Source organism: Triticum aestivum, unplaced genomic scaffold (assembly GCF_018294505.1).
Source record: "Triticum aestivum cultivar Chinese Spring unplaced genomic scaffold, IWGSC CS RefSeq v2.1 scaffold8249, whole genome shotgun sequence".
Lineage (NCBI taxonomy): Eukaryota > Viridiplantae > Streptophyta > Magnoliopsida > Poales > Poaceae > Triticum > Triticum aestivum.
In genome coordinates, this window is record NW_025229412.1 from 1 (window position 1) to 23342 (window position 23342).

At 49.1% G+C, this 23342-nt stretch overlaps 44 non-coding genes and 5 pseudogenes across 44 annotated transcripts; all 49 read right to left on the reverse strand.

The window, feature by feature from the left end:
• Positions 1-100, reverse strand: LOC123175074 (uncharacterized; annotated as a pseudogene).
• A 367-nt stretch (positions 101-467) lies between these two features.
• On the reverse strand, positions 468-586 carry LOC123175061 (5S ribosomal RNA). The gene has a single exon (XR_006487584.1). It is a non-coding gene; the product is annotated as a 5S ribosomal RNA (ribosomal RNA).
• A 367-nt stretch (positions 587-953) lies between these two features.
• LOC123175044 (5S ribosomal RNA) lies at positions 954-1072 on the reverse strand. Its single transcript, XR_006487568.1, has one exon. It is a non-coding gene; the product is annotated as a 5S ribosomal RNA (ribosomal RNA).
• A 367-nt stretch (positions 1073-1439) lies between these two features.
• On the reverse strand, positions 1440-1579 carry LOC123175073 (uncharacterized; annotated as a pseudogene).
• A 367-nt stretch (positions 1580-1946) lies between these two features.
• LOC123175064 (5S ribosomal RNA) lies at positions 1947-2065 on the reverse strand. The gene has a single exon (XR_006487587.1). It is a non-coding gene; the product is annotated as a 5S ribosomal RNA (ribosomal RNA).
• A 367-nt stretch (positions 2066-2432) lies between these two features.
• LOC123175075 (uncharacterized) lies at positions 2433-2537 on the reverse strand (annotated as a pseudogene).
• A 367-nt stretch (positions 2538-2904) lies between these two features.
• On the reverse strand, positions 2905-3023 carry LOC123175035 (5S ribosomal RNA). Its single transcript, XR_006487560.1, has one exon. It is a non-coding gene; the product is annotated as a 5S ribosomal RNA (ribosomal RNA).
• Positions 3024-3390: 367 nt separating this feature from the next.
• LOC123175047 (5S ribosomal RNA) lies at positions 3391-3509 on the reverse strand. The gene has a single exon (XR_006487571.1). It is a non-coding gene; the product is annotated as a 5S ribosomal RNA (ribosomal RNA).
• A 367-nt stretch (positions 3510-3876) lies between these two features.
• On the reverse strand, positions 3877-3995 carry LOC123175059 (5S ribosomal RNA). The gene has a single exon (XR_006487582.1). It is a non-coding gene; the product is annotated as a 5S ribosomal RNA (ribosomal RNA).
• Positions 3996-4362: 367 nt separating this feature from the next.
• LOC123175071 (5S ribosomal RNA) lies at positions 4363-4481 on the reverse strand. Its single transcript, XR_006487592.1, has one exon. It is a non-coding gene; the product is annotated as a 5S ribosomal RNA (ribosomal RNA).
• Positions 4482-4848: 367 nt separating this feature from the next.
• Positions 4849-4967, reverse strand: LOC123175045 (5S ribosomal RNA). Its single transcript, XR_006487569.1, has one exon. It is a non-coding gene; the product is annotated as a 5S ribosomal RNA (ribosomal RNA).
• Positions 4968-5334: 367 nt separating this feature from the next.
• LOC123175046 (5S ribosomal RNA) lies at positions 5335-5453 on the reverse strand. The gene has a single exon (XR_006487570.1). It is a non-coding gene; the product is annotated as a 5S ribosomal RNA (ribosomal RNA).
• A 367-nt stretch (positions 5454-5820) lies between these two features.
• On the reverse strand, positions 5821-5938 carry LOC123175066 (5S ribosomal RNA). Its single transcript, XR_006487589.1, has one exon. It is a non-coding gene; the product is annotated as a 5S ribosomal RNA (ribosomal RNA).
• Positions 5939-6305: 367 nt separating this feature from the next.
• LOC123175062 (5S ribosomal RNA) lies at positions 6306-6424 on the reverse strand. Its single transcript, XR_006487585.1, has one exon. It is a non-coding gene; the product is annotated as a 5S ribosomal RNA (ribosomal RNA).
• A 368-nt stretch (positions 6425-6792) lies between these two features.
• Positions 6793-6911, reverse strand: LOC123175023 (5S ribosomal RNA). Its single transcript, XR_006487549.1, has one exon. It is a non-coding gene; the product is annotated as a 5S ribosomal RNA (ribosomal RNA).
• A 367-nt stretch (positions 6912-7278) lies between these two features.
• LOC123175068 (5S ribosomal RNA) lies at positions 7279-7397 on the reverse strand. The gene has a single exon (XR_006487591.1). It is a non-coding gene; the product is annotated as a 5S ribosomal RNA (ribosomal RNA).
• A 367-nt stretch (positions 7398-7764) lies between these two features.
• On the reverse strand, positions 7765-7883 carry LOC123175063 (5S ribosomal RNA). Its single transcript, XR_006487586.1, has one exon. It is a non-coding gene; the product is annotated as a 5S ribosomal RNA (ribosomal RNA).
• Positions 7884-8168: 285 nt separating this feature from the next.
• LOC123175024 (5S ribosomal RNA) lies at positions 8169-8287 on the reverse strand. Its single transcript, XR_006487550.1, has one exon. It is a non-coding gene; the product is annotated as a 5S ribosomal RNA (ribosomal RNA).
• Positions 8288-8644: 357 nt separating this feature from the next.
• On the reverse strand, positions 8645-8763 carry LOC123175049 (5S ribosomal RNA). Its single transcript, XR_006487573.1, has one exon. It is a non-coding gene; the product is annotated as a 5S ribosomal RNA (ribosomal RNA).
• Positions 8764-9130: 367 nt separating this feature from the next.
• On the reverse strand, positions 9131-9279 carry LOC123175069 (uncharacterized; annotated as a pseudogene).
• A 285-nt stretch (positions 9280-9564) lies between these two features.
• LOC123175025 (5S ribosomal RNA) lies at positions 9565-9683 on the reverse strand. The gene has a single exon (XR_006487551.1). It is a non-coding gene; the product is annotated as a 5S ribosomal RNA (ribosomal RNA).
• A 367-nt stretch (positions 9684-10050) lies between these two features.
• LOC123175028 (5S ribosomal RNA) lies at positions 10051-10169 on the reverse strand. The gene has a single exon (XR_006487552.1). It is a non-coding gene; the product is annotated as a 5S ribosomal RNA (ribosomal RNA).
• Positions 10170-10536: 367 nt separating this feature from the next.
• LOC123175060 (5S ribosomal RNA) lies at positions 10537-10655 on the reverse strand. Its single transcript, XR_006487583.1, has one exon. It is a non-coding gene; the product is annotated as a 5S ribosomal RNA (ribosomal RNA).
• A 367-nt stretch (positions 10656-11022) lies between these two features.
• LOC123175051 (5S ribosomal RNA) lies at positions 11023-11141 on the reverse strand. Its single transcript, XR_006487575.1, has one exon. It is a non-coding gene; the product is annotated as a 5S ribosomal RNA (ribosomal RNA).
• Positions 11142-11508: 367 nt separating this feature from the next.
• LOC123175029 (5S ribosomal RNA) lies at positions 11509-11627 on the reverse strand. Its single transcript, XR_006487553.1, has one exon. It is a non-coding gene; the product is annotated as a 5S ribosomal RNA (ribosomal RNA).
• A 367-nt stretch (positions 11628-11994) lies between these two features.
• LOC123175067 (5S ribosomal RNA) lies at positions 11995-12113 on the reverse strand. The gene has a single exon (XR_006487590.1). It is a non-coding gene; the product is annotated as a 5S ribosomal RNA (ribosomal RNA).
• A 367-nt stretch (positions 12114-12480) lies between these two features.
• Positions 12481-12599, reverse strand: LOC123175030 (5S ribosomal RNA). The gene has a single exon (XR_006487554.1). It is a non-coding gene; the product is annotated as a 5S ribosomal RNA (ribosomal RNA).
• A 367-nt stretch (positions 12600-12966) lies between these two features.
• Positions 12967-13085, reverse strand: LOC123175056 (5S ribosomal RNA). Its single transcript, XR_006487579.1, has one exon. It is a non-coding gene; the product is annotated as a 5S ribosomal RNA (ribosomal RNA).
• Positions 13086-13452: 367 nt separating this feature from the next.
• On the reverse strand, positions 13453-13571 carry LOC123175041 (5S ribosomal RNA). The gene has a single exon (XR_006487565.1). It is a non-coding gene; the product is annotated as a 5S ribosomal RNA (ribosomal RNA).
• A 327-nt stretch (positions 13572-13898) lies between these two features.
• On the reverse strand, positions 13899-14017 carry LOC123175052 (5S ribosomal RNA). The gene has a single exon (XR_006487576.1). It is a non-coding gene; the product is annotated as a 5S ribosomal RNA (ribosomal RNA).
• Positions 14018-14384: 367 nt separating this feature from the next.
• LOC123175050 (5S ribosomal RNA) lies at positions 14385-14503 on the reverse strand. The gene has a single exon (XR_006487574.1). It is a non-coding gene; the product is annotated as a 5S ribosomal RNA (ribosomal RNA).
• Positions 14504-14870: 367 nt separating this feature from the next.
• On the reverse strand, positions 14871-14989 carry LOC123175031 (5S ribosomal RNA). The gene has a single exon (XR_006487555.1). It is a non-coding gene; the product is annotated as a 5S ribosomal RNA (ribosomal RNA).
• Positions 14990-15356: 367 nt separating this feature from the next.
• On the reverse strand, positions 15357-15475 carry LOC123175032 (5S ribosomal RNA). Its single transcript, XR_006487556.1, has one exon. It is a non-coding gene; the product is annotated as a 5S ribosomal RNA (ribosomal RNA).
• A 367-nt stretch (positions 15476-15842) lies between these two features.
• On the reverse strand, positions 15843-15961 carry LOC123175033 (5S ribosomal RNA). Its single transcript, XR_006487558.1, has one exon. It is a non-coding gene; the product is annotated as a 5S ribosomal RNA (ribosomal RNA).
• Positions 15962-16328: 367 nt separating this feature from the next.
• On the reverse strand, positions 16329-16447 carry LOC123175042 (5S ribosomal RNA). The gene has a single exon (XR_006487566.1). It is a non-coding gene; the product is annotated as a 5S ribosomal RNA (ribosomal RNA).
• Positions 16448-16814: 367 nt separating this feature from the next.
• LOC123175034 (5S ribosomal RNA) lies at positions 16815-16933 on the reverse strand. The gene has a single exon (XR_006487559.1). It is a non-coding gene; the product is annotated as a 5S ribosomal RNA (ribosomal RNA).
• A 367-nt stretch (positions 16934-17300) lies between these two features.
• Positions 17301-17419, reverse strand: LOC123175053 (5S ribosomal RNA). The gene has a single exon (XR_006487577.1). It is a non-coding gene; the product is annotated as a 5S ribosomal RNA (ribosomal RNA).
• A 367-nt stretch (positions 17420-17786) lies between these two features.
• Positions 17787-17905, reverse strand: LOC123175036 (5S ribosomal RNA). The gene has a single exon (XR_006487561.1). It is a non-coding gene; the product is annotated as a 5S ribosomal RNA (ribosomal RNA).
• A 367-nt stretch (positions 17906-18272) lies between these two features.
• On the reverse strand, positions 18273-18391 carry LOC123175037 (5S ribosomal RNA). The gene has a single exon (XR_006487562.1). It is a non-coding gene; the product is annotated as a 5S ribosomal RNA (ribosomal RNA).
• A 367-nt stretch (positions 18392-18758) lies between these two features.
• On the reverse strand, positions 18759-18877 carry LOC123175043 (5S ribosomal RNA). The gene has a single exon (XR_006487567.1). It is a non-coding gene; the product is annotated as a 5S ribosomal RNA (ribosomal RNA).
• Positions 18878-19244: 367 nt separating this feature from the next.
• LOC123175022 (5S ribosomal RNA) lies at positions 19245-19363 on the reverse strand. Its single transcript, XR_006487548.1, has one exon. It is a non-coding gene; the product is annotated as a 5S ribosomal RNA (ribosomal RNA).
• Positions 19364-19730: 367 nt separating this feature from the next.
• On the reverse strand, positions 19731-19849 carry LOC123175057 (5S ribosomal RNA). The gene has a single exon (XR_006487580.1). It is a non-coding gene; the product is annotated as a 5S ribosomal RNA (ribosomal RNA).
• A 367-nt stretch (positions 19850-20216) lies between these two features.
• On the reverse strand, positions 20217-20335 carry LOC123175065 (5S ribosomal RNA). The gene has a single exon (XR_006487588.1). It is a non-coding gene; the product is annotated as a 5S ribosomal RNA (ribosomal RNA).
• A 367-nt stretch (positions 20336-20702) lies between these two features.
• Positions 20703-20851, reverse strand: LOC123175072 (uncharacterized; annotated as a pseudogene).
• A 285-nt stretch (positions 20852-21136) lies between these two features.
• Positions 21137-21255, reverse strand: LOC123175039 (5S ribosomal RNA). The gene has a single exon (XR_006487563.1). It is a non-coding gene; the product is annotated as a 5S ribosomal RNA (ribosomal RNA).
• Positions 21256-21622: 367 nt separating this feature from the next.
• Positions 21623-21741, reverse strand: LOC123175048 (5S ribosomal RNA). Its single transcript, XR_006487572.1, has one exon. It is a non-coding gene; the product is annotated as a 5S ribosomal RNA (ribosomal RNA).
• A 367-nt stretch (positions 21742-22108) lies between these two features.
• Positions 22109-22227, reverse strand: LOC123175055 (5S ribosomal RNA). The gene has a single exon (XR_006487578.1). It is a non-coding gene; the product is annotated as a 5S ribosomal RNA (ribosomal RNA).
• A 367-nt stretch (positions 22228-22594) lies between these two features.
• On the reverse strand, positions 22595-22713 carry LOC123175058 (5S ribosomal RNA). Its single transcript, XR_006487581.1, has one exon. It is a non-coding gene; the product is annotated as a 5S ribosomal RNA (ribosomal RNA).
• Positions 22714-23080: 367 nt separating this feature from the next.
• LOC123175040 (5S ribosomal RNA) lies at positions 23081-23199 on the reverse strand. The gene has a single exon (XR_006487564.1). It is a non-coding gene; the product is annotated as a 5S ribosomal RNA (ribosomal RNA).
• Positions 23200-23342: the final 143 nt, after the last annotated feature.

Here is a 23342-nt window from a genome sequence, read left to right on the forward strand (position 1 = left end):
TTCCCAGGAGGTCACCCATCCTAGTACTACTCTCGCCCAAGCACGCTTAACTTCGGAGTTCTGATGGGATCCGGTGCTTTAGTGCTGGTATGTCGCATCCGACATGTTTCCCCGTCTTCGTCCCTTATGCTTGCCACTCCCAGGTCCGCTCCAAAGACGATTGTACATTCTCACTACCATTACAACCGTTCCCTAACAATGGATAATGTCCTATACTACTTACTCTCCCGCTCAATCACGGAGACGAGTTTTCCACGGTTTCCACCCCTCCCTCCATACCGCAGCAACACGAGTTTTTTCCACCCCTTTCAGAACGCGCTCTTCGCGCCACAAAGCCGCCCCAAGACGCGCGAGCAATGAGCATCGAGCTTAAACATATCGCAAACGTCAAACATAATATAACGGGATTAATATATATCGCGCACGTGCGACATGTTTGTCACAAGGCGCAAAAAATAATTATAAAAGGAATGCAACACGAGGACTTCCCAGGAGGTCACTCATCCTAGTACTACTCTCGCCCAAGCACACTTAACTTCGGAGTTCTGATGGGATCCGGTGCTTTAGTGCTGGTATGATCGCATCCGACATGTTTCCCCGTCTTCGTCCCTTATGCTTGCCACTCCCAGGTCCGCTCCAAAGACGATTCTACATTCTCACTACCATTACAACTGTTCCCTAACAATGGATACTGTCCTATACTACTTACTCTCCCGCTCAATCACGGAGACGAGTTTTCCACGGTTTCCACCCCTCCCTCCATACCGCAGCAACACGAGTTTTTTCCACCCCTTTCAGAACGCGCTCTTCGCGCCACAAAGCCGCCCCAAGACGCGCGAGCAATGAGCATCGAGCTTAAACATATCGCAAACGTCAAACATAATATAACGGGATTAATATATATCGCGCACGTGCGACATGTTTGTCACAAGGCGCAAAAAATAATTATAAAAGGAATGCAACACGAGGACTTCCCAGGAGGTCACCCATCCTAGTACTACTCTCGCCCAAGCACGCTTAACTTCGGAGTTCTGATGGGATCCGGTGCTTTAGTGCTGGTACGATCGCATCCGACATGTTTCCCCGTCTTCGTCCCTTATGCTTGCCACTCCCAGGTCCGCTCCAAAGACGATTCTACATTCTCACTACCATTACAACCGTTCCCTAACAATGGATAATGTCCTATACTACTTACTCTCCCGCTCAATCACGGAGACGAGTTTTCCACGGTTTCCACCCCTCCCTCCATACCGCAGCAACACGAGTTTTTTCCACCCCTTTCAGAACGCGCTCTTCGCGCCACAAAGCCGCCCCAAGACGCGCGAGCAATGAGCATCGAGCTTAAACATATCGCAAACGTCAAACATAATATAACGGGATTAATATATATCGCGCACGTGCGACATGTTTGTCACAAGGCGCAAAAAATAATTATAAAAGGAATGCAACACGAGGACTTCCCAAGAGGTCACCCATCCTAGTACTACTCTCGCCCAAGCACGCTTTACTCTCGCCCAAGCACGCTTAACTTCGGAGTTCTGATGGGATCCGGTGCTTTAGTGTTGGTATGATCGCATCCGACATGTTTCCCCGTCTTCGTCCCTTATGCTTGCCACTCCCAGGTCCGCTCCAAAGACGATTCTACATTCTCACTACCATTACAACCGTTCCCTAACAATGGATAATGTCCTATACTACTTACTCTCCCGCTCAATCACGGAGACGAGTTTTCCACGGTTTCCACCCCTCCCTCCATACCGCAGCAACACGAGTTTTTTCCACCCCTTTCAGAACGCGCTCTTCGCGCCACAAAGCCGCCCCAAGACGCGCGAGCAATGAGCATCGAGCTTAAACATATCGCAAACGTCAAACATAATATAACAGGATTAATATATATCGCGCACGTGCGACATGTTTGTCACAAGGCGCAAAAAATAATTATAAAAGGAATGCAACACGAGGACTTCCCAGGAGGTCACCCATCCTAGTACTACTCTCGCCCAACCACGCTTAACTTCGGAGTTCTGATGGGATCCGGTGCTTTAATGCTGGTATGATCGCATCCGACATGTTTCCCCGTCTTCGTCCCTTATGCTTGCCACTCCCAGGTCCGCTCCAAAGACGATTCTACATTCTCACTACCATTACAACCGTTCCCTAACAATGGATAATGTCCTATACTACTTACTCTCCCGCTCAATCACGGAGACGAGTTTTCCACGGTTTCCACCCCTCCCTCCATACCGCAGCAACACGAGTTTTTTCCACCCCTTTCAGAACGCGCTCTTCGCGCCACAAAGCCGCCCCAAGACGCGCGAGCAATGAGCATCGAGCTTAAACATATCGCAAACGTCAAACATAATATAACGGGATTAATATATATCGCGCACGTGCGACATGTTTGTCACAAGGCGCAAAAAATAATTATAAAAGGAATGCAACACGAGGACTTCCCTCCTAGTACTACTCTCGCCCAAGCACGCTTAACTTCGGAGTTCTGATGGGATCCGGTGCTTTAGTGCTGGTATGTCGCATCCGACATGTTTCCCCGTCTTCCTCCCTTATGCTTGCCACTCCCAGGTCCGCTCCAAAGACGATTGTACATTCTCACTACCATTACAACCGTTCCCTAACAATGGATAATGTCCCATACTACTTACTCTCCCGCTCAATCACGGAGACGAGTTTTCCACGGTTTCCACCCCTCCCTCCATACCGCAGCAACACGAGTTTTTTCCACCCCTTTCAGAACGCGCTCTTCGCGCCACAAAGCCGCCCCAAGACGCGCGAGCAATGAGCATCGAGCTTAAACATATCGCAAACGTCAAACATAATATAACGGGATTAATATATATCGCGCACGTGCGACATGTTTGTCACAAGGCGCAAAAAATAATTATAAAAGGAATGCAACACGAGGACTTCCCAGGAGGTCACCCATCCTAGTACTACTCTCGCCCAAGCACGCTTAACTTCGGAGTTCTGATGGGATCCGGTGCTTTAGTGCTGGTATGATCGCATCCGACATGTTTCCCCGTCTTCGTCCCTTATGCTTGCCACTCCCAGGTCCGCTCCAAAGATGATTCTACATTCTCACTACCATTACAACCGTTCCCTAACAATGGATAATTTCCTATACTACTTACTCTCCCGCTCAATCACGGAGACGAGTTTTCCACGGTTTCCACCCCTCCCTCCATACCGCAGCAACACGAGTTTTTTCCACCCCTTTCAGAACGCGCTCTTCGCGCCACAAAGCCGCCCCAAGACGCGCGAGCAATGAGCATCGAGCTTAAACATATCGCAAACGTCAAGCATAATATAACGGGATTAATATATATCGCGCACGTGCGACATGTTTGTCACAAGGCGCAAAAAATAATTATAAAAGGAATGCAACACGAGGACTTCCCAGGAGGTCACCCATCCTAGTACTACTCTCGCCCAAGCACGCTTAACTTCGGAGTTCTGATGGGATCCGGTGCTTTAGTGCTGGTATGATCGCATCCGACATGTTTCCCCGTCTTCGTCCCTTATGCTTGCCACTCCCAGGTCCGCTCCAAAGACGATTCTACATTCTCACTACCATTACAACCGTTCCCTAACAATGGATAATGTCCTATACTACTTACTCTCCCGCTCAATCACGGAGACGAGTTTTCCACGGTTTCCACCCCTCCCTCCATACCGCAGCAACACGAGTTTTTTCCACCCCTTTCAGAACGCGCTCTTCGCGCCACAAAGCCGCCCCAAGACGCGCGAGCAATGAGCATCGAGCTTAAACATATCGCAAACGTCAAACATAATATAACGAGATTAATATATATCGCGCACGTGCGACATGTTTGTCACAAGGCGCAAAAAATAATTATAAAAGGAATGCAACACGAGGACTTCCCAGGAGGTCACCCATCCTAGTACTACTCTCGCCCAAGCACGCTTAACTTCGGAGTTCTGATGGGATCCGGTGCTTTAGTGCTGGTATGATCGCATCCGACATGTTTCCCCGTCTTCGTCCCTTATGCTTGCCACTCCCAGGTCCGCTCCAAAGACGATTCTACATTCTCACTACCATTACAACCGTTCCCTAACAATGGATAATGTCCTATACTACTTACTCTCCCGCTCAATCACGGAGACGAGTTTTCCACGGTTTCCACCCCTCCCTCCATACCGCAGCAACACGAGTTTTTTCCACCCCTTTCAGAACGCGCTCTTCGCGCCACAAAGCCGCCCCAAGACGCACGAGCAATGAGCATCGAGCTTAAACATATCGCAAACGTCAAATATAATATAACGGGATTAATATATATCGCGCACGTGCGACATGTTTCTCACAAGGCGCAAAAAATAATTATAAAAGGAATGCAACACGAGGACTTCCCAGGAGGTCACCCATCCTAGTACTACTCTCGCCCAAGCACGCTTAACTTCGGAGTTCTGATGGGATCCGGTGCTTTAGTGCTGGTATGATCGCATCCGACATGTTTCCCCGTCTTCGTCCCTTATGCTTGCCACTCCCAGGTCCGCTCCAAAGACGATTCTACATTCTCACTACCATTACAACCGTTCCCTAACAATGGATAATGTCCTATACTACTTACTCTCCCGCTCAATCACGGAGACGAGTTTTCCACGGTTTCCACCCCTCCCTCCATACCGCAGCAACACGAGTTTTTTCCACCCCTTTCAGAACGCGCTCTTCGCGCCACAAAGCCGCCCCAAGACGCGCGAGCAATGAGCATCGAGCTTAAACATATCGCAAACGTCAAACATAATATAACGGGATTAATATATATCGCGCACGTGCGACATGTTTGTCACAAGGCGCAAAAAATAATTATAAAAGGAATGCAACACGAGGACTTCCCAGGAGGTCACCCATCCTAGTACTACTCTCGCCCAAGCACGCTTAACTTCGGAGTTCTGATGGGATCCGGTGCTTTAGTGCTGGTACGATCGCATCCAACATGTTTCCCCGTCTTCGTCCCTTATGCTTGCCACTCCCAGGTCCGCTCCAAAGACGATTCTACATTCTCACTACCATTACAACCGTTCCCTAACAATGGATAATGTCCTATACTACTTACTCTCCCGCTCAATCACGGAGATGAGTTTTCCACGGTTTCCACCCCTCCCTCCATACCGCAGCAACACGAGTTTTTTCCACCCCTTTCAGAACGCGCTCTTCGCGCCACAAAGCCGCCCCAAGACGCGCGAGCAATGAGCATCGAGCTTAAACATATCGCAAACGTCAAACATAATATAACGGGATTAATATATATCGCGCACGTGCGACATGTTTGTCACAAGGCGCAAAAAATAATTATAAAAGGAATGCAACACGAGGACTTCCCAGGAGGTCACCCATCCTAGTACTACTCTCGCCCAAGCACGCTTAACTTCGGAGTTCTGATGGGATCCGGTGCTTTAGTGCTGGTACGATCGCATCCGACATGTTTCCCCGTCTTCGTCCCTTATGCTTGCCACTCCCAGGTCCGCTCCAAAGACGATTCTACATTCTCACTACCATTACAACCGTTCCCTAACAATGGATAATGTCCTATACTACTTACTCTCCCGCTCAATCACGGAGACAAGTTTTCCACGGTTTCCACCCCTCCCTCCATACCGCAGCAACACGAGTTTTTTCCACCCCTTTCAGAACACGCTCTTCGCGCCACAAAGCCGCCCCAAGACGCGCGAGCAATGAGCATCGAGCTTAAACATATCGCAAACGTCAAACATAATATAACGGGATTAATATATATCGCGCACGTGCGACATGTTTGTCACAAGGCGCAAAAAATAATTATAAAAGGAATGCAACACAAGGACTTCCCAGGAGGTCACCCATCCTAGTACTACTCTCGCCCAAGCACGCTTAACTTCGGAGTTCTGATGGGATCCGGTGCTTTAGTGCTGGTATGTCGCATCCGACATGTTTCCCCGTCTTCGTCCCTTATGCTTGCCACTCCCAGGTCCGCTCCAAAGACGATTGTACATTCTCACTACCATTACAACCGTTCCCTAACAATGGATAATGTCCTATACTACTTACTCTCCCGCTCAATCACGGAGACGAGTTTTCCACGGTTTCCACCCCTCCCTCCATACCGCAGCAACACGAGTTTTTTCCACCCCTTTCAGAACGCGCTCTTCGCGCCACAAAGCCGCCCCAAGACGCGCGAGCAATGAGCATCGAGCTTAAACATATCGCAAACGTCAAACATAATATAACGGGATTAATATATATCGCGCACGTGCGACATGTTTGTCACAAGGCGCAAAAAATAATTATAAAAGGAATGCAACACAAGGACTTCCCAGGAGGTCACTCATCCTAGTACTACTCTCGCCCAAGCACGCTTAACTTCGGAGTTCTGATGGGATCCGGTGCTTTAGTGCTGGTATGATCGCATCCGACATGTTTCCCCGTCTTCGTCCCTTATGCTTGCCACTCCCAGGTCCGCTCCAAAGACGATTCTACATTCTCACTACCATTACAACCGTTCCCTAACAATGGATAATGTCCTATACTACTTACTCTCCCGCTCAATCACGGAGATGAGTTTTCCACGGTTTCCACCCCTCCCTCCATAACGCAGCAACACGAGTTTTTTCCACCCCTTTCAGAACGCGCTCTTCGCGCCACAAAGCCGCCACAAAGCCGCGCGAGCAATGAGCATCCAGCTTAAACATATCGCAAACGTCAAACATAATATAACGGGATTACTATATATCGCGCACGTGCGACATGTTTGTCACAAGGCGCAAAAAATAATTATAAAAGGAATGCAACACGAGGACTTCCCAGGAGGTCACCCATCCTAGTACTACTCTCGCCCAAGCACGCTTAACTTCGGAGTTCTGATGGGATCCGGTGCTTTAGTGCTGGTATGATCGCATCCGACATGTTTCCCCGTCTTCGTCCCTTATGGTTGCCACTCCCAGGTCCGCTCCAAAGACGATTCTACATTCTCACTACCATTACAACCGTTCCCTAACAATGGATAATGTCCTATACTACTTACTCTCCCGCTCAATCACGGAGACGAGTTTTCCACGGTTTCCACCCCTCCCTCCATACCGCAGCAACACGAGTTTTTCCCACCCCTTTCAGAACGCGCTCTTCGCGCCACAAAGCCGCCCCAAGACGCGCGAGCAATGAGCATCGAGCTTAAACATATCGCAAACGTCAAACATAATATAACGGGATTAATATATATCGCGCACGTGCGACATGTTTGTCACAAGGCGCAAAAAATAATTATAAAAGGAATGCAACACGAGGACTTCCCAGGAGTTCACCCATCCTAGTACTACTCTCGCCCAAGCACGCTTAACTTCGGAGTTCTGATGGGATCCGGTGCTTTAGTACTGGTATGATCGCATCGGACATGTTTCCCCGTCTTCGTCCCTTATGCTTGCCACTCCCAGGTCCGCTCCAAAGACGATTCTACATTCTCACTACCATTACAACCGTTCCCTAACAATGGATAATGTCCTATACTACTTACTCTCCCGCTCAATCACGGAGACGAGTTTTCCACGGTTTCCACCCCTCCCTCCATACCGCAGCAACACGAGTTTTTTCCACCCCTTTCAGAACGCGCTCTTCGCGCCACAAAGCCGCCCCAAGACGTGCGAGCAATGAGCATCGAGCTTAAACATATCGCAAACGTCAAACATAATATAACGGGATTAATATATATCGCGCACGTGCGACATGTTTGTCACAAGGCGCAAAAAATAATTATAAAAGGAATGCAACACGAGGACTTCCCAGGAGGTCACCCATCCTAGTACTACTCTCGCCCAAGCACGCTTAACTTTGAAGTTCTAATGGGATCCGGTGCTTTAGTGCTGGTATGATCGCATCCGACATGTTTCCCCGTCTTCGTCCCTTATGCTTGCCACTCCCAGGTCCGCTCCAAAGACGATTGTACATTCTCACTACCATTACAACCGTTCCCTAACAATGGATAATGTCCTATACTACTTACTCTCCCGCTCAATCACGGAGACGAGTTTTCCACGGTTTCCACCCCTCCCTCCATACCGCAGCAACACGAGTTTTTTCCACCCCTTTCAGAACGCGCTCTTCGCGCCACAAAGCCGCGCACGTGCGACATGTTTGTCACAAGGCGCAAAAAATAATTATAAAAGGAATGCAACACGAGGACTTCCCAGGAGGTCACCCATCCTAGTACTACTCTCGCCCAAGCACGCTTAACTTCGGAGTTCTGATGGGATCCGGTGCTTTAGTGCTGGTATGATCGCATCCGACATGTTTCCCCGTCTTCGTCCCTTATGCTTGCCACTCCCAGGTCCGCTCCAAAGACGATTCTACATTCTCACTACCATTACAACCGTTCCCTAACAATGGATAATGTCCTATACTACTTACTCTCCCGCTCAATCACGGAGACGAATTTTCCACGGTTTCCACCCCTCCCTCCATACCGCAGCAACACGAGTTTTTTCCACCCCTTTCAGAACGCGCTCTTCGCGCCACAAAGCCGCGCGAGCAATGAGCATCGAGCTTAAACATATCGCAAACATCAAACATAATATAACGGGATTACTATATATCGCGCACGTGCGACATGTTTGTCACAAGGCGCAAAAAATAATTATAAAAGGAATGCAACACGAGGACTTCCCAGGAGGTCACCCATCCTAGTACTACTCTCGCCCAAGCATGCTTAACTTCGGAGTTCTGATGGGATCCGGTGCTTTAGTGCTGGTATGATCGCATCCAACATGTTTCCCCGTCTTCGTCCCTTATGCTTGCCACTCCCAGGTCCGCTCCAAAGACGATTCTACATTCTCACTACCATTACAACCGTTCCCTAACAATGGATAATGTCCTATACTACTTACTCTCCCGCTCAATCACGGAGACGAGTTTTCCACGGTTTCCACCCCTCCCTCCATACCGCAGCAACACGAGTTTTTCCCACCCCTTTCAGAACGCGCTCTTCGCGCCACAAAGCCGCCCCAAGACGCGCGAGCAATGAGCATCGAGCTTAAACATATCGCAAACGTCAAACATAATATAACGGGATTAATATATATCGCGCACGTGCGACATGTTTGTCACAAGGCGCAAAAAATAATTATAAAAGGAATGCAACACGAGGACTTCCCAGGAGGTCACCCATCCTAGTACTACTTCCCAGGAGGTCACCCATCCTAGTACTACTCTCGCCCAAGCACGCTTAACTTCGGAGTTCTGATGGGATCCGGTGCTTTAGTGCTGGTATGATCGCATCCGACATGTTTCCCCGTCTTCGTCCCTTATGCTTGCCACTCCCAGGTCCGCTCCAAAGACGATTCTACATTCTCACTACCATTACAACCGTTCCCTAACAATGGATAATGTCCTATACTACTTACTCTCCCGCTCAATCACGGAGACGAGTTTTCCACGGTTTCCACCCCTCCCTCCATACCGCAGCAACACGAGTTTTTTCCACCCCTTTCAGAACGCGCTCTTCGCGCCACAAAGCCGCGCACGTGCGACATGTTTGTCACAAGGCGCAAAAAATAATTATAAAAGGAATGCAACACGAGGACTTCCCAGGAGGTCACCCATCCTAGTACTACTCTCGCCCAAGCACGCTTAACTTCGGAGTTCTGATGGGATCCGGTGCTTTAGTGCTGGTATGATCGCATCCAACATGTTTCCCCGTCTTCGTCCCTTATGCTTGCCACTCCCAGGTCCGCTCCAAAGACGATTCTACATTCTCACTACCATTACAACCGTTCCCTAACAATGGATAATGTCCTATACTACTTACTCTCCCGCTCAATCACGGAGACGAGTTTTCCACGGTTTCCACCCCTCCCTCCATACCGCAGCAACACGAGTTTTTTCCACCCCTTTCAGAACGCGCTCTTCGCGCCACAAAGCCGCCCCAAGACGCGCGAGCAATGAGCATCGAGCTTAAACATATCGCAAACGTCAAACATAATATAACGGGATTAATATATATCGCGCACGTGCGACATATTTGTCACAAGGCGCAAAAAATAATTATAAAAGGAATGCAACACGAGGACTTCCCAGGAGGTCACCCATCCTAGTACTACTCTCGCCCAAGCACGCTTAACTTCGGAGTTCTGATGGGATCCGGTGCTTTAGTGCTGGTATGATCGCATCCGACATGTTTCCCCGTCTTCGTCCCTTATGCTTGCCACTCCCAGGTCCGCTCCAAAGACGATTCTACATTCTCACTACCATTACAACCGTTCCCTAACAATGGATAATGTCCTATACTACTTGCTCTCCCGCTCAATCACGGAGACGAGTTTTCCACGGTTTCCACCCCTCCCTCCATACCGCAGCAACACGAGTTTTTTCCACCCCTTTCAGAACGCGCTCTTCGCGCCACAAAGCCGCCCCAAGACGCGCGAGCAATGAGCATCGAGCTTAAACATATCGCAAACGTCAAACATAATATAACGGGATTAATATATATCGCGCACGTGCGACATGTTTGTCACAAGGCGCAAAAAATAATTATAAAAGGAATGCAACACGAGGACTTCCCAGGAGTTCACCCATCCTAGTACTACTCTCGCCCAAGCACGCTTAACTTCGGAGTTCTGATGGGATCCGGTGCTTTAGTGCTGGTATGATCGCATCCGACATGTTTCCCCGTCTTCGTCCCTTATGCTTGCCACTCCCAGGTCCGCTCCAAAGACGATTCTACATTCTCACTACCATTACAACCGTTCCCTAACAATGGATAATGTCCTATACTACTTACTCTCCCGCTCAATCACGGAGACGAGTTTTCCACGGTTTCCACCCCTCCCTCCATACCGCAGCAACACGAGTTTTTTCCACCCCTTTCAGAACGCGCTCCTCGCGCCACAAAGCCGCCCCAAGACGCGCGAGCAATGAGCATCGAGCTTAAACATATCGCAAACGTCAAACATAATATAACGGGATTAATATATATCGCGCACGTGCGACATGTTTGTCACAAGGCGCAAAAAATAATTAAAAAAGCAATGCAACACGAGGACTTCCCAGGAGGTCACCCATCCTAGTACTACTCTCGCCCAAGCACGCTTAACTTCGGAGTTCTGATGGGATCCGGTGCTTTAGTGCTGGTATGATCGCATCCGACATGTTTCCCCGTCTTCGTCCCTTATGCTTGCCACTCCCAGGTCCGCTCCAAAGACGATTCTACATTCTCACTACCATTACAACCGTTCCCTAACAATGGATAATGTCCTATACTACTTACTCTCCCGCTCAATCACGGAGACGAGTTTTCCACGGTTTCCACCCCTCCCTCCATACCGCAGCAACACGAGTTTTTTCCACCCCTTTCAGAACGCGCTCTTCGCGCCACAAAGCCGCCCCAAGACGCGCGAGCAATGAGCATCGAGCTTAAACATATCGCAAACGTCAAACATAATATAACGGGATCAATATATATCGCGCACGTGCGACATGTTTCTCACAAGGCGCAAAAAATAATTATAAAAGGAATGCAACACGAGGACTTCCCAGGAGGTCACCCATCCTAGTACTACTCTCGCCCAAGCACGCTTAACTTCGGAGTTCTGATGGGATCCGGTGCTTTAGTGCTGGTATGATCGCATCCGACATGTTTCCCCGTCTTCGTCCCTTATGCTTGCCACTCCCAGGTCCGCTCCAAAGACGATTCTACATTCTCACTACCATTACAACCGTTCCCTAACAATGGATAATGTCCTATACTACTTACTCTCCCGCTCAATCACGGAGACGAGTTTTCCACGGTTTCCACCCCTCCCTCCATACCGCAGCAACACGAGTTTTTTCCACCCCTTTCAGAACGCGCTCTTCGCGCCACAAAGCCGCCCCAAGACGCGCGAGCAATGAGCATCGAGCTTAAACATATCGCAAACGTCAAACATAATATAACGGGATTAATATATATCGCGCACGTGCAACATGTTTGTCACAAGGCGCAAAAAATAATTATAAAAGGAATGCAACACGAGGACTTCCCAGGAGGTCACCCATCCTAGTACTACTCTCACCCAAGCACGCTTAACTTCGGAGTTCTGATGGGATCGGGTGCTTTAGTGCTGGTATGATCGCATCCGACATGTTTCCCCGTCTTCGTCCCTTATGCTTGCCACTCCCAGGTCCGCTCCAAAGACGATTCTACATTCTCACTACCATTACAACCGTTCTCTAACAATGGATAATGTCCTATACTACTTACTCTCCCGCTCAATCACGGGGACGAGTTTTCCACGGTTTCCACCCCTCCCTCCATACCGCAGCAACACGAGTTTTTTCCACCCCTTTCAGAACGCGCTCTTCGCGCCACAAAGCCACCCTAAGACGCGCGAGCAATGAGCATCGAGCTTAAACATATCGCAAACGTCAAACATAATATAACGGGATTAATATATATCGCGCACGTGCGACATGTTTGTCACAAGGCGCAAAAAATAATTATAAAAGGAATGCAACACGAGGACTTCCCAGGAGGTCACCCATCCTAGTACTACTCTCGCCCAAGCACGCTTAACTTCGGAGTTCTGATGGGATCCGGTGCTTTAGTGCTGGTATGATCGCATCCGACATGTTTCCCCGTCTTCGTCCCTTATGCTTGCCACTCCCAGGTCCGCTCCAAAGACGATTCTACATTCTCACTACCATTACAACCGTTCCCTAACAATGGATAATGTCCTATACTACTTACTCTCCCGCTCAATCACGGAGACGAGTTTTCCACGGTTTCCACCCCTCCCTCCATACCGCAGCAACACGAGTTTTTTCCACCCCTTTCAGAACGCGCTCTTCGCGCCACAAAGCCGCCCCAAGACGCGCGAGCAATGAGCATCGAGCTTAAACATATCGCAAACGTCAAACATAATATAACGGGATTAATATATATCGCACACGTGCGACATGTTTGTCACAAGGCGCAAAAAATAATTATAAAAGGAATGCAACACGAGGACTTCCCAGGAGGTCACCCATCCTAGTACTACTCTCACCCAAGCACGCTTAACTTCGGAGTTCTGATGGGATCCGGTGCTTTAGTGCTGGTATGATCGCATGCGACATGTTTCCCCGTCTTCGTCCCTTATGCTTGCCACTCTCAGGTCCGCTCCAAAGACGATTCTACATTCTCACTACCATTACAACCGTTCCCTAACAATGGATAATGTCCTATACTACTTACTCTCCCGCTCAATCACGGAGACGAGTTTTCCACGGTTTCCACCCGTCCCTCCATACCGCAGCAACACGAGTTTTTTCCACCCCTTTCAGAACGCGCTCTTCGCGCCACAAAGCCGCCCCAAGACGCGCGAGCAATGAGCATCGAGCTTAAACATATCGCAAACGTCAAACATAATATAACGGGATTAATATATATCGCGCACGTGCGACATGTTTGTCACAAGGCGCAAAAAATAATTATACAAGGAATGCAACACGAGGACTTCCCAGGTGGTCACCCATCCTAGTACTACTCTCGCCCAAGCACGCTTAACTTCGGAGTTCTGATGGGATCCGGTGCTTTAGTGCTGGTATGATCGCATCCCACATGTTTCCCCGTCTTCGTCCCTTATGCTTGCCACTCCCAGGTCCGCTCCAAAGACGATTCTACATTCTCACTACCATTACAACCGTTCCCTAACAATGGATAATGTCCTATACTACTTACTCTCCCGCTCAATCACGGAGACGAGTTTTCCACGGTTTCCACCCCTCCCTCCATACCGCAGCAACACGAGTTTTTTCCACCCCTTTCAGAACGCGCTCCTCGCGCCACAAAGCCGCCCCAAGACGCGCGAGCAATGAGCATCGAGCTTAAACATATCGCAAACGTCAAACATAATATAACGGGATTAATATATATCGCGCACGTGCAATGCAACACGAGGACTTCCCAGGAGGTCACCCATCCTAGTACTACTCTCGCCCAAGCACGCTTAACTTCGGAGTTCTGATGGGATCCGGTGCTTTAGTGCTGGTATGATCGCATCCGACATGTTTCCCCGTCTTCGTCCCTTATGCTTGCCACTCCCAGGTCCGCTCCAAAGACGATTCTACATTCTCACTACCATTACAACCGTTCCCTAACAATGGATAATGTCCTATACTACTTACTCTCCCGCTCAATCACGGAGACGAGTTTTCCACGGTTTCCACCCCTCCCTCCATACCGCAGCAACACGAGTTTTTTCCACCCCTTTCAGAACGCGCTCTTCGCGCCACAAAGCCGCCCCAAGACGCGCGAGCAATGAGCATCGAGTTTAAACATATCGCAAACGTCAAACATAATATAACGGGATTAATATATATCGCATACGTGCGACATGTTTGTCACAAGGCGCAAGAAATAATTATAAAAGGAATGCAACACGAGGACTTCCCAGGAGGTCACCCATCCTAGTACTACTCTCGCCCAAGCATGCTTAACTTCGGAGTTCTGATGGGATCCGGTGCTTTAGTGCTGGTATGATCGCATCCGACATGTTTCCCCGTCTTCGTCCCTTATGCTTGCCACTCCCAGGTCCGCTCCAAAGACGATTCTACATTCTCACTACCATTACAACCGTTCCCTAACAATGGATAATGTCCTATACTACTTACTCTCCTGCTCAATCACGGAGACGAGTTTTCCACGGTTTCCACCCCTCCCTCCATACCGCAGCAACACGAGTTTTTTCCACCCCTTTCAGAACGCACTCTTCGCGCCACAAAGCCGCCCCAAGACGCGCGAGCAATGAGCATCGTGCTTAAACATATCGCAAACGTCAAACATAATATAACGGGATTAATATATATCGCACACGTGCGACATGTTTGTCACAAGGCGCAAGAAATAATTATAAAAGGAATGCAACACGAGGACTTCCCAGGAGGTCACCCATCCTAGTACTACTCTCGCCCAAGCACGCTTAACTTCGGAGTTCTGATGGGATCCGGTGCTTTAGTGCTGGTATGATCGCATCCGACATGTTTCCCCGTCTTCGTCCCTTATGCTTGCCACTCCCAGGTCCGCTCCAAAGACGATTCTACATTCTCACTACCATTACAACCGTTCCCTAACAATGGATAATGTCCTATACTACTTACTCTCCCGCTCAATCACGGAGATGAGTTTTCCACGGTTTCCACCCCTCCCTCCATACCGCAGCAACACGAGTTTTTTTCACCCCTTTCAGAACGCGCTCTTCGCGCCACAAAGCCGCCCCAAGACGCGCGAGCAATGAGCATCGAGCTTAAACATATCGCAAACGTCAAACATAATATAACGGGATTAATATATATCGCGCACGTGCGACATGTTTGTCACAAGGCGCAAAAAATAATTATAAAAGGAATGCAACACGAGGACTTCCCAGGAGGTCACCCATCCTAGTACTACTCTCGCCCAAGCACGCTTAACTTCGGAGTTCTGATGGGATCCGGTGCTTTAGTGCTGGTATGATCGCATCCGACATGTTTCCCCGTCTTCGTCCCTTATGCTTGCCACTCCCAGGTCCGCTCCAAAGACGATTCTACATTCTCACTACCATTACAACCGTTCCCTAACAATGGATAATGTCCTATACTATTTACTCTCCCGCTCAATCACGGACACGAGTTTTCCACGGTTTCCACCCCTCCCTCCATACCGCAGCAACACGAGTTTTTTCCACCCCTTTCAGGACGCGCTCGTCGCGCCACAAAGCCGCCCCAAGACGCGCGAGCAATGAGCATCGAGCTTAAACATATCGCAAACGTCAAACATAATATAACGGGATTAATATATATCGCGCACGTGTGACATGTTTGTCACAAGGCGCAAAAAATAATTATAAAAGGAATGCAACACGAGGACTTCCCAGGAGGTCACCCATCCTAGTACTACTCTCGCCCAAGCACGCTTAACTTCGGAGTTCTGATGGGATCCGGTGCTTTAGTGCTGGTATGATCGCATCCGACATGTTTCCCCGTCTTCGTCCCTTATGCTTGCCACTCCCAGGTCCGCTCCAAAGACGATTCTACATTCTCACTACCATTACAACCGTTCCCTAACAATGGATAATGTCCTATACTACTTACTCTCCCGCTCAATCACGGAGACGAGTTTTCCACGGTTTCCACCCGTCCCTCCATACCGCAGCAACACGAGTTTTTTCCACCCCTTTCAGAACGCGCTCTTCGCGCCACAAAGCCGCCCCAAGACGCGCGAGCAATGAGCATCGAGCTTAAACATATCGCAAACGTCAAACATAATATAACGGGATTAATATATATCGCGCACGTGCGACATGTTTGTCACAAGGCGCAAAAAATAATTATAAAAGGAATGCAACACGAGGACTTCCCAGGTGGTCACCCATCCTAGTACTACTCTCGCCCAAGCACGCTTAACTTCGGAGTTCTGATGGGATCCGGTGCTTTAGTGCTGGTATGATCGCATCCCACATGTTTCCCCGTCTTCGTCCCTTATGCTTGCCACTCCCAGGTCCGCTCCAAAGACGATTCTACATTCTCACTACCATTACAACCGTTCCCTAACAATGGATAATGTCCTATACTACTTACTCTCCCGCTCAATCACAGAGACGAGTTTTCCACGGTTTCCACCCCTCCCTCCATACCGCAGCAACACGAGTTTTTTCCACCCCTTTCAGAACGCGCTCCTCGCGCCACAAAGTCGCCCCAAGACGCGCGAGCAATGAGCATCGAGCTTAAACATATCGCAAACGTCAAACATAATATAACGGGATTAATATATATCGCGCACGTGCGACATGTTTGTCACAAGGCGCAAAAAATAATTAAAAAAGGAATGCAACACGAGGACTTCCCAGGAGGTCACCCATCCTAGTACTACTCTCGCCCAAGCACGCTTAACTTCGGAGTTCTGATGGGATCCGGTGCTTTAGTGCTGGTATGATCGCATCCGACATGTTTCCCCGTCTTCGTCCCTTATGCTTGCCACTCCCAGGTCCGCTCCAAAGACGATTCTACATTCTCACTACCATTACAACCGTTCCCTAACAATGGATAATGTCCTATACTACTTACTCTCCCGCTCAATCACGGAGACGAGTTTTCCACGGTTTCCACCCCTCCCTCCATACCGCAGCAACACGAGTTTTTTCCACCCCTTTCAGAACGCGCTCCTCGCGCCACAAAGCCGCCCCAAGACGCGCGAGCAATGAGCATCGAGCTTAAACATATCGCAAACGTCAAACATAATATAACGGGATTAATATATATCGCGCACGTGCGACATGTTTGTCACAAGGCGCAAAAAATAATTAAAAAAGCAATGCAACACGAGGACTTCCCAGGAGGTCACCCATCCTAGTACTACTCTCGCCCAAGCACGCTTAACTTCGGAGTTCTGATGGGATCCGGTGCTTTAGTGCTGGTATGATCGCATCCGACATGTTTCCCCGTCTTCGTCCCTTATGCTTGCCACTCCCAGGTCCGCTCCAAAGACGATTCTACATTCTCACTACCATTACAACCGTTCCGTAACAATGGATAATGTCCTATACTACTTACTCTCCCGCTCAATCACGGAGATGAGTTTTCCACGGTTTCCACCCCTCCCTCAATACCGCAGCAACACGAGTTTTTTCCACCCCTTTCAGAACGCGCTCTTCGCGCTACAAAGCCGCCCCAAGACGCGCGAGCAATGAGCATCGAGCTTAAACATATCGCAAACGTCAAACATAATATAACGGGATTAATATATATCGCGCACGTGCGACATGTTTGTCACAAGGCGCAAAAAATAATTATAAAAGGAATGCAACACGAGGACTTCCCAGGAGGTCACCCATCCTAGTACTACTCTCGCCCAAGCACGCTTAACTTCGGAGTTCTGATGGGATCCGGTGCTTTAGTGCTGGTATGATCGCATCCGACATGTTTCCCCGTCTTCGTCCCTTATGCTTGCCACTCCCAGGTCCGCTCCAAAGACGATTCTACATTCTCACTACCATTACAACCGTTCCCTAACAATGGATAATGTCCTATACTACTTCCTCTCCCGCTCAATCACGGAGACGAGTTTTCCACGGTTTCCACCCCTCCCTCCATACCGCAGCAACACGAGTTTTTTCCACCCCTTTCAGAACGCGCTCTTCGCGCCACAAAGCCGCCCCAAGACGCGCGAGCAATGAGCATCGAGCTTAAACATATCGCAAACGTCAAACATAATATAACGGGATTAATATATATTGCGCACGTGCGACATGTTTGTCACAAGGCGCAAAAAATAATTATAAAAGGAATGCAACACGAGGACTTCCCAGGAGGTCACCCATCCTAGTACTACTCTCGCCCAAGCACGCTTAACTTCGGAGTTCTGATGGGATCCGGTGCTTTAGTGCTGGTATGATCGCATCCGACATGTTTCCCCGTCTTCGTCCCTTATGCTTGCCACTCCCAGGTCCGCTCCAAAGACGATTCTACACTCTCACTACCATTACAACCGTTCCCTAACAATGGATAATGTCCTATACTAATTACTCTCCCGCTCAATCACGGAGACGAGTTTTCCACGGTTTCCACCCCTCCCTCCATACCGCAGCAACACGAGTTTTTTCCACCCCTTTCAGAACGCGCTCTTCGCGCCACAAAGCCGCCCCAAGACGCGCGAGCAATGAGCATCGAGCTTAAACATATCGCAAACGTCAAACATAATATAACGGGATTAATATATATCGCGCACGTGCGACATGTTTGTCACAAGGCGCAAAAAATAATTATAAAAGGAATGCAACACAAGGACTTCCCAGGAGGTCACCCATCCTAGTACTACTCTCGCCCAAGCACGCTTAACTTCGGAGTTCTGATGGGATCCGGTGCTTTAGTGCTGGTATGATCGCATCCGACATGTTTCCCCGTCTTCGTCCCTTATGCTTGCCACTCCCAGGTCCGCTCCAAAGACGATTCTACACTCTCACTACCATTACAACCGTTCCCTAACAATGGATAATGTCCTATACTACTTACTCTCCCGCTCAATCACGGAGACGAGTTTTCCACGGTTTCCACCCCTCCCTCCATACCGCCGCAACACGAGTTTTTTCCACCCCTTTCAGAACGCGCTCTTCGCGCCACAAAGCCGCCCCAAGACGCGCGAGCAATGAGCATCGAGCTTAAACATATCGCAAACGTCAAACATAATATAACGGGATTAATATATATCGCGCACGTGCGACATGTTTGTCACAAGGCGCAAAAAATAATTATAAAGGGAATGCAACACGAGGTCTTCCCAGGAGGTCACCCATCCTAGTACTACTCTCGCCCAAGCACGCTTAACTTCGGAGTTCTGATGGGATCCGGTGCTTTAGTGCTGGTATGATCGCATCCGACATTTTTCCCCGTCTTCGTCCCTTATGCTTGCCACTCCCAGGTCCGCTCGAAAGACGATTCTACATTCTCACTACCATTACAACCGTTCCCTAACAATGGATAATGTCATATACTACTTACTCTCCCGCTCAATCACGGAGACGAGTTTTCCACGGTTTCCACCCCTCCCTACATACCGCAGCAACACGAGTTTTTTCCACCCCTTTCAGAACGCGCTCTTCGCGCCACAAAGCCGCCCCAAGACGCGCGAGCAATGAGCATCGAGCTTAAACATATCGCAAACGTCAAACATAATATAACGGGATTAATATATATCGCGCACGTGCGACATGTTTGTCACAAGGCGCAAAAAATAATTATAAAAGGAATGCAACATGAGGACTTCCCAGGAGGTCACCCATCCTAGTACTACTCTCGCCCAAGCACGCTTAACTTCGGAGTTCTGATGGGATCCGGTGCTTTAGTGCTGGTATGATCGCATCCGACATGTTTCCCCGTCTTCGTCCCTTATGCTTGCCACTCCCAGGTCCGCTCCAAAGACGATTCTACATTCTCACTACCATTACAACCGTTCCCTAACAATGGATAATGTCCTATACTACTTACTCTCCCGCTCAATCACGGAGACGAGTTTTCCACGGTTTCCACCCCTCCCTCCATACCGCAGCAACACGAGTTTTTTCCACCCCTTTCAGAACGCGCTCTTCCCGCCACAAAGCCGCCCCAAGACGCGCGAGCAATGAGCATCGAGCTTAAACATATCGCAAACGTCAAACATAATATAACGGGATTAATATATATCGCGCACGTGCGACATGTTTGTCACAAGGCGCAAAAAATAATTATAAAAGGAATGCAACACGAGGACTTCCCAGGAGGTCACCCATCCTAGTACTACTCTCGCCCAAGCACGCTTAACTTCAGAGTTCTGATGGGATCCAGTGCTTTAGTGCTGGGATGATCGCATCCGACATGTTTCCCCGTCTTCGTCCCTTATGCTTGCCACTCCCAGGTCCGCTCCAAAGACGATTCTACATTCTCACTACCATTACAACCGTTCCCTAACAATGGATAATGTCCTATACTACTTACTCTCCCGCTCAATCACGGAGACGAGTTTTCCACGGTTTCCACCCCTCCCTCCATACCGCAGCAACACGAGTTTTTCCCACCCCTTTCAGAACGCGCTCTTCGCGCCACAAAGCCGCCCCAAGACGCGCGAGCAATGAGCATCGAGCTTAAACATATCGCAAACGTCAAACATAATATAACGGGATTAATATATATCGCGCACGTGCGACATGTTTGTCACAAGGCGCAAAAAATAATTATAAAAGGAATGCAACACGAGGACTTCCCAGGAGGTCACCCATCCTAGTACTACTTCCCAGGAGGTCACCCATCCTAGTACTACTCTCGCCCAAGCACGCTTAACTTCGGAGTTCTGATGGGATCCGGTGCTTTAGTGCTGGTATGATCGCATCCGACATGTTTCCCCGTCTTCGTCCCTTATGCTTGCCACTCCCAGGTCCGCTCCAAAGACGATTCTACATTCTCACTACCATTACAACCGTTCCCTAACAATGGATAATGTCCTATACTACTTACTCTCCCGCTCAATCACGGAGACGAGTTTTCCACGGTTTCCACCCCTCCCTCCATACCGCAGCAACACGAGTTTTTTCCACCCCTTTCAGAACGCGCTCTTCGCGCCACAAAGCCGCGCACGTGCGACATGTTTGTCACAAGGCGCAAAAAATAATTATAAAAGGAATGCAACACGAGGACTTCCCAGGAGGTCACCCATCCTAGTACTACTCTCGCCCAAGCACGCTTAACTTCGGAGTTCTGATGGGATCCGGTGCTTTAGTGCTGGTATGATCGCATCCAACATGTTTCCCCGTCTTCGTCCCTTATGCTTGCCACTCCCAGGTCCGCTCCAAAGACGATTCTACATTCTCACTACCATTACAACCGTTCCCTAACAATGGATAATGTCCTATACTACTTACTCTCCCGCTCAATCACGGAGACGAGTTTTCCACGGTTTCCACCCCTCCCTCCATACCGCAGCAACACGAGTTTTTTCCACCCCTTTCAGAACGCGCTCTTCGCGCCACAATGCCGCCCCAAGACGCGCGAGCAATGAGCATCGAGCTTAAACATATCGCAAACGTCAAACATAATATAACGGGATTAATATATATCGCGCACGTGCGACATGTTTGTCACAAGGCGCAAAAAATAATTATAAAAGGAATGCAACACGAGGACTTCCCAGGAGGTCACCCATCCTAGTACTACTCTCACCCAAGCACGCTTAACTTCGGAGTTCTGATGGGATCCGGTGCTTTAGTGCTGGTATGATCGCATCCGACATGTTTCCCCGTCTTCGTCCCTTATGCTTGCCACTCCCAGGTCCGCTCCAAAGACGATTCTACATTCTCACTACCATTACAACCGTTCCCTAACAATGGATAATGTCCTATACTACTTACTCTCCCGCTCAATCACGGAGACGAGTTTTCCACGGTTTCCACCCCTCCCTCCATACCGCAGCAACACGAGTTTTTTCCACCCCTTTCAGAACGCGCTCCTCGCGCCACAAAGCCGCCCCAAGACGCGCGAGCAATGAGCATCGAGCTTAAACATATCGCAAACGTCAAACATAATATAACGGGATTAATATATATCGCGCACGTGCGACATGTTTGTCACAAGGCGCAAAAAATAATTAAAAAAGCAATGCAACACGAGGACTTCCCAGGAGGTCACCCATCCTAGTACTACTCTCGCCCAAGCACGCTTAACTTCGGAGTTCTGATGGGATCCGGTGCTTTAGTGCTGGTATGATCGCATCCGACATGTTTCCCCGTCTTCGTCCCTTATGCTTGCCACTCCCAGGTCCGCTCCAAAGACGATTCTACATTCTCACTACCATTACAACCGTTCCGTAACAATGGATAATGTCCTATACTACTTACTCTCCCGCTCAATCACGGAGATGAGTTTTCCACGGTTTCCACCCCTCCCTCCATACCGCAGCAACACGAGTTTTTTCCACCCCTTTCAGAACGCGCTCTTCGCGCTACAAAGCCGCCCCAAGACGCGCGAGCAATGAGCATCGAGCTTAAACATATCGCAAACGTCAAACATAATATAACGGGATTAATATATATCGCGCACGTGCGACATGTTTGTCACAAGGCGCAAAAAATAATTATAAAAGGAATGCAACACGAGGACTTCCCAGGAGGTCACCCATCCTAGTACTACTCTCGCCCAAGCACGCTTAACTTCGGAGTTTTGATGGGATCCGGTGCTTTAGTGCTGGTATGATCGCATCCGACATGTTTCCCCGTCTTCGTCCCTTATGCTTGCCACTCCCAGGTCCGCTCCAAAGACGATTCTACATTCTCACTACCATTACAACCGTTCCCTAACAATGGATAATGTCCTATACTATTTACTCTCCCGCTCAATCACGGACACGAGTTTTCCACGGTTTCCACCCCTCCCTCCATACCGCAGCAACACGAGTTTTTTCCACCCCTTTCAGGACGCGCTCGTCGCGCCACAAAGCCGCCCCAAGACGCGCGAGCAATGAGCATCGAGCTTAAACATATCGCAAACGTCAAACATAATATAACGGGATTAATATATATCGCGCACGTGCGACATGTTTGTCACAAGGCGCAAAAAATAATTATAAAAGGAATGCAACACGAGGACTTCCCAGGAGGTCACCCATCCTAGTACTACTCTCGCCCAAGCACGCTTAACTTCGGAGTTCTGATGGGATCCGGTGCTTTAGTGCTGGTATGATCGCATCCGACATGTTTCCCCGTCTTCGTCCCTTATGCTTGCCACTCCCAGGTCCGCTCCAAAGACGATTCTACATTCTCACTACCATTACAACCGTTCCCTAACAATGGATAATGTCCTATACTACTTACTCTCCCGCTCAATCACGGAG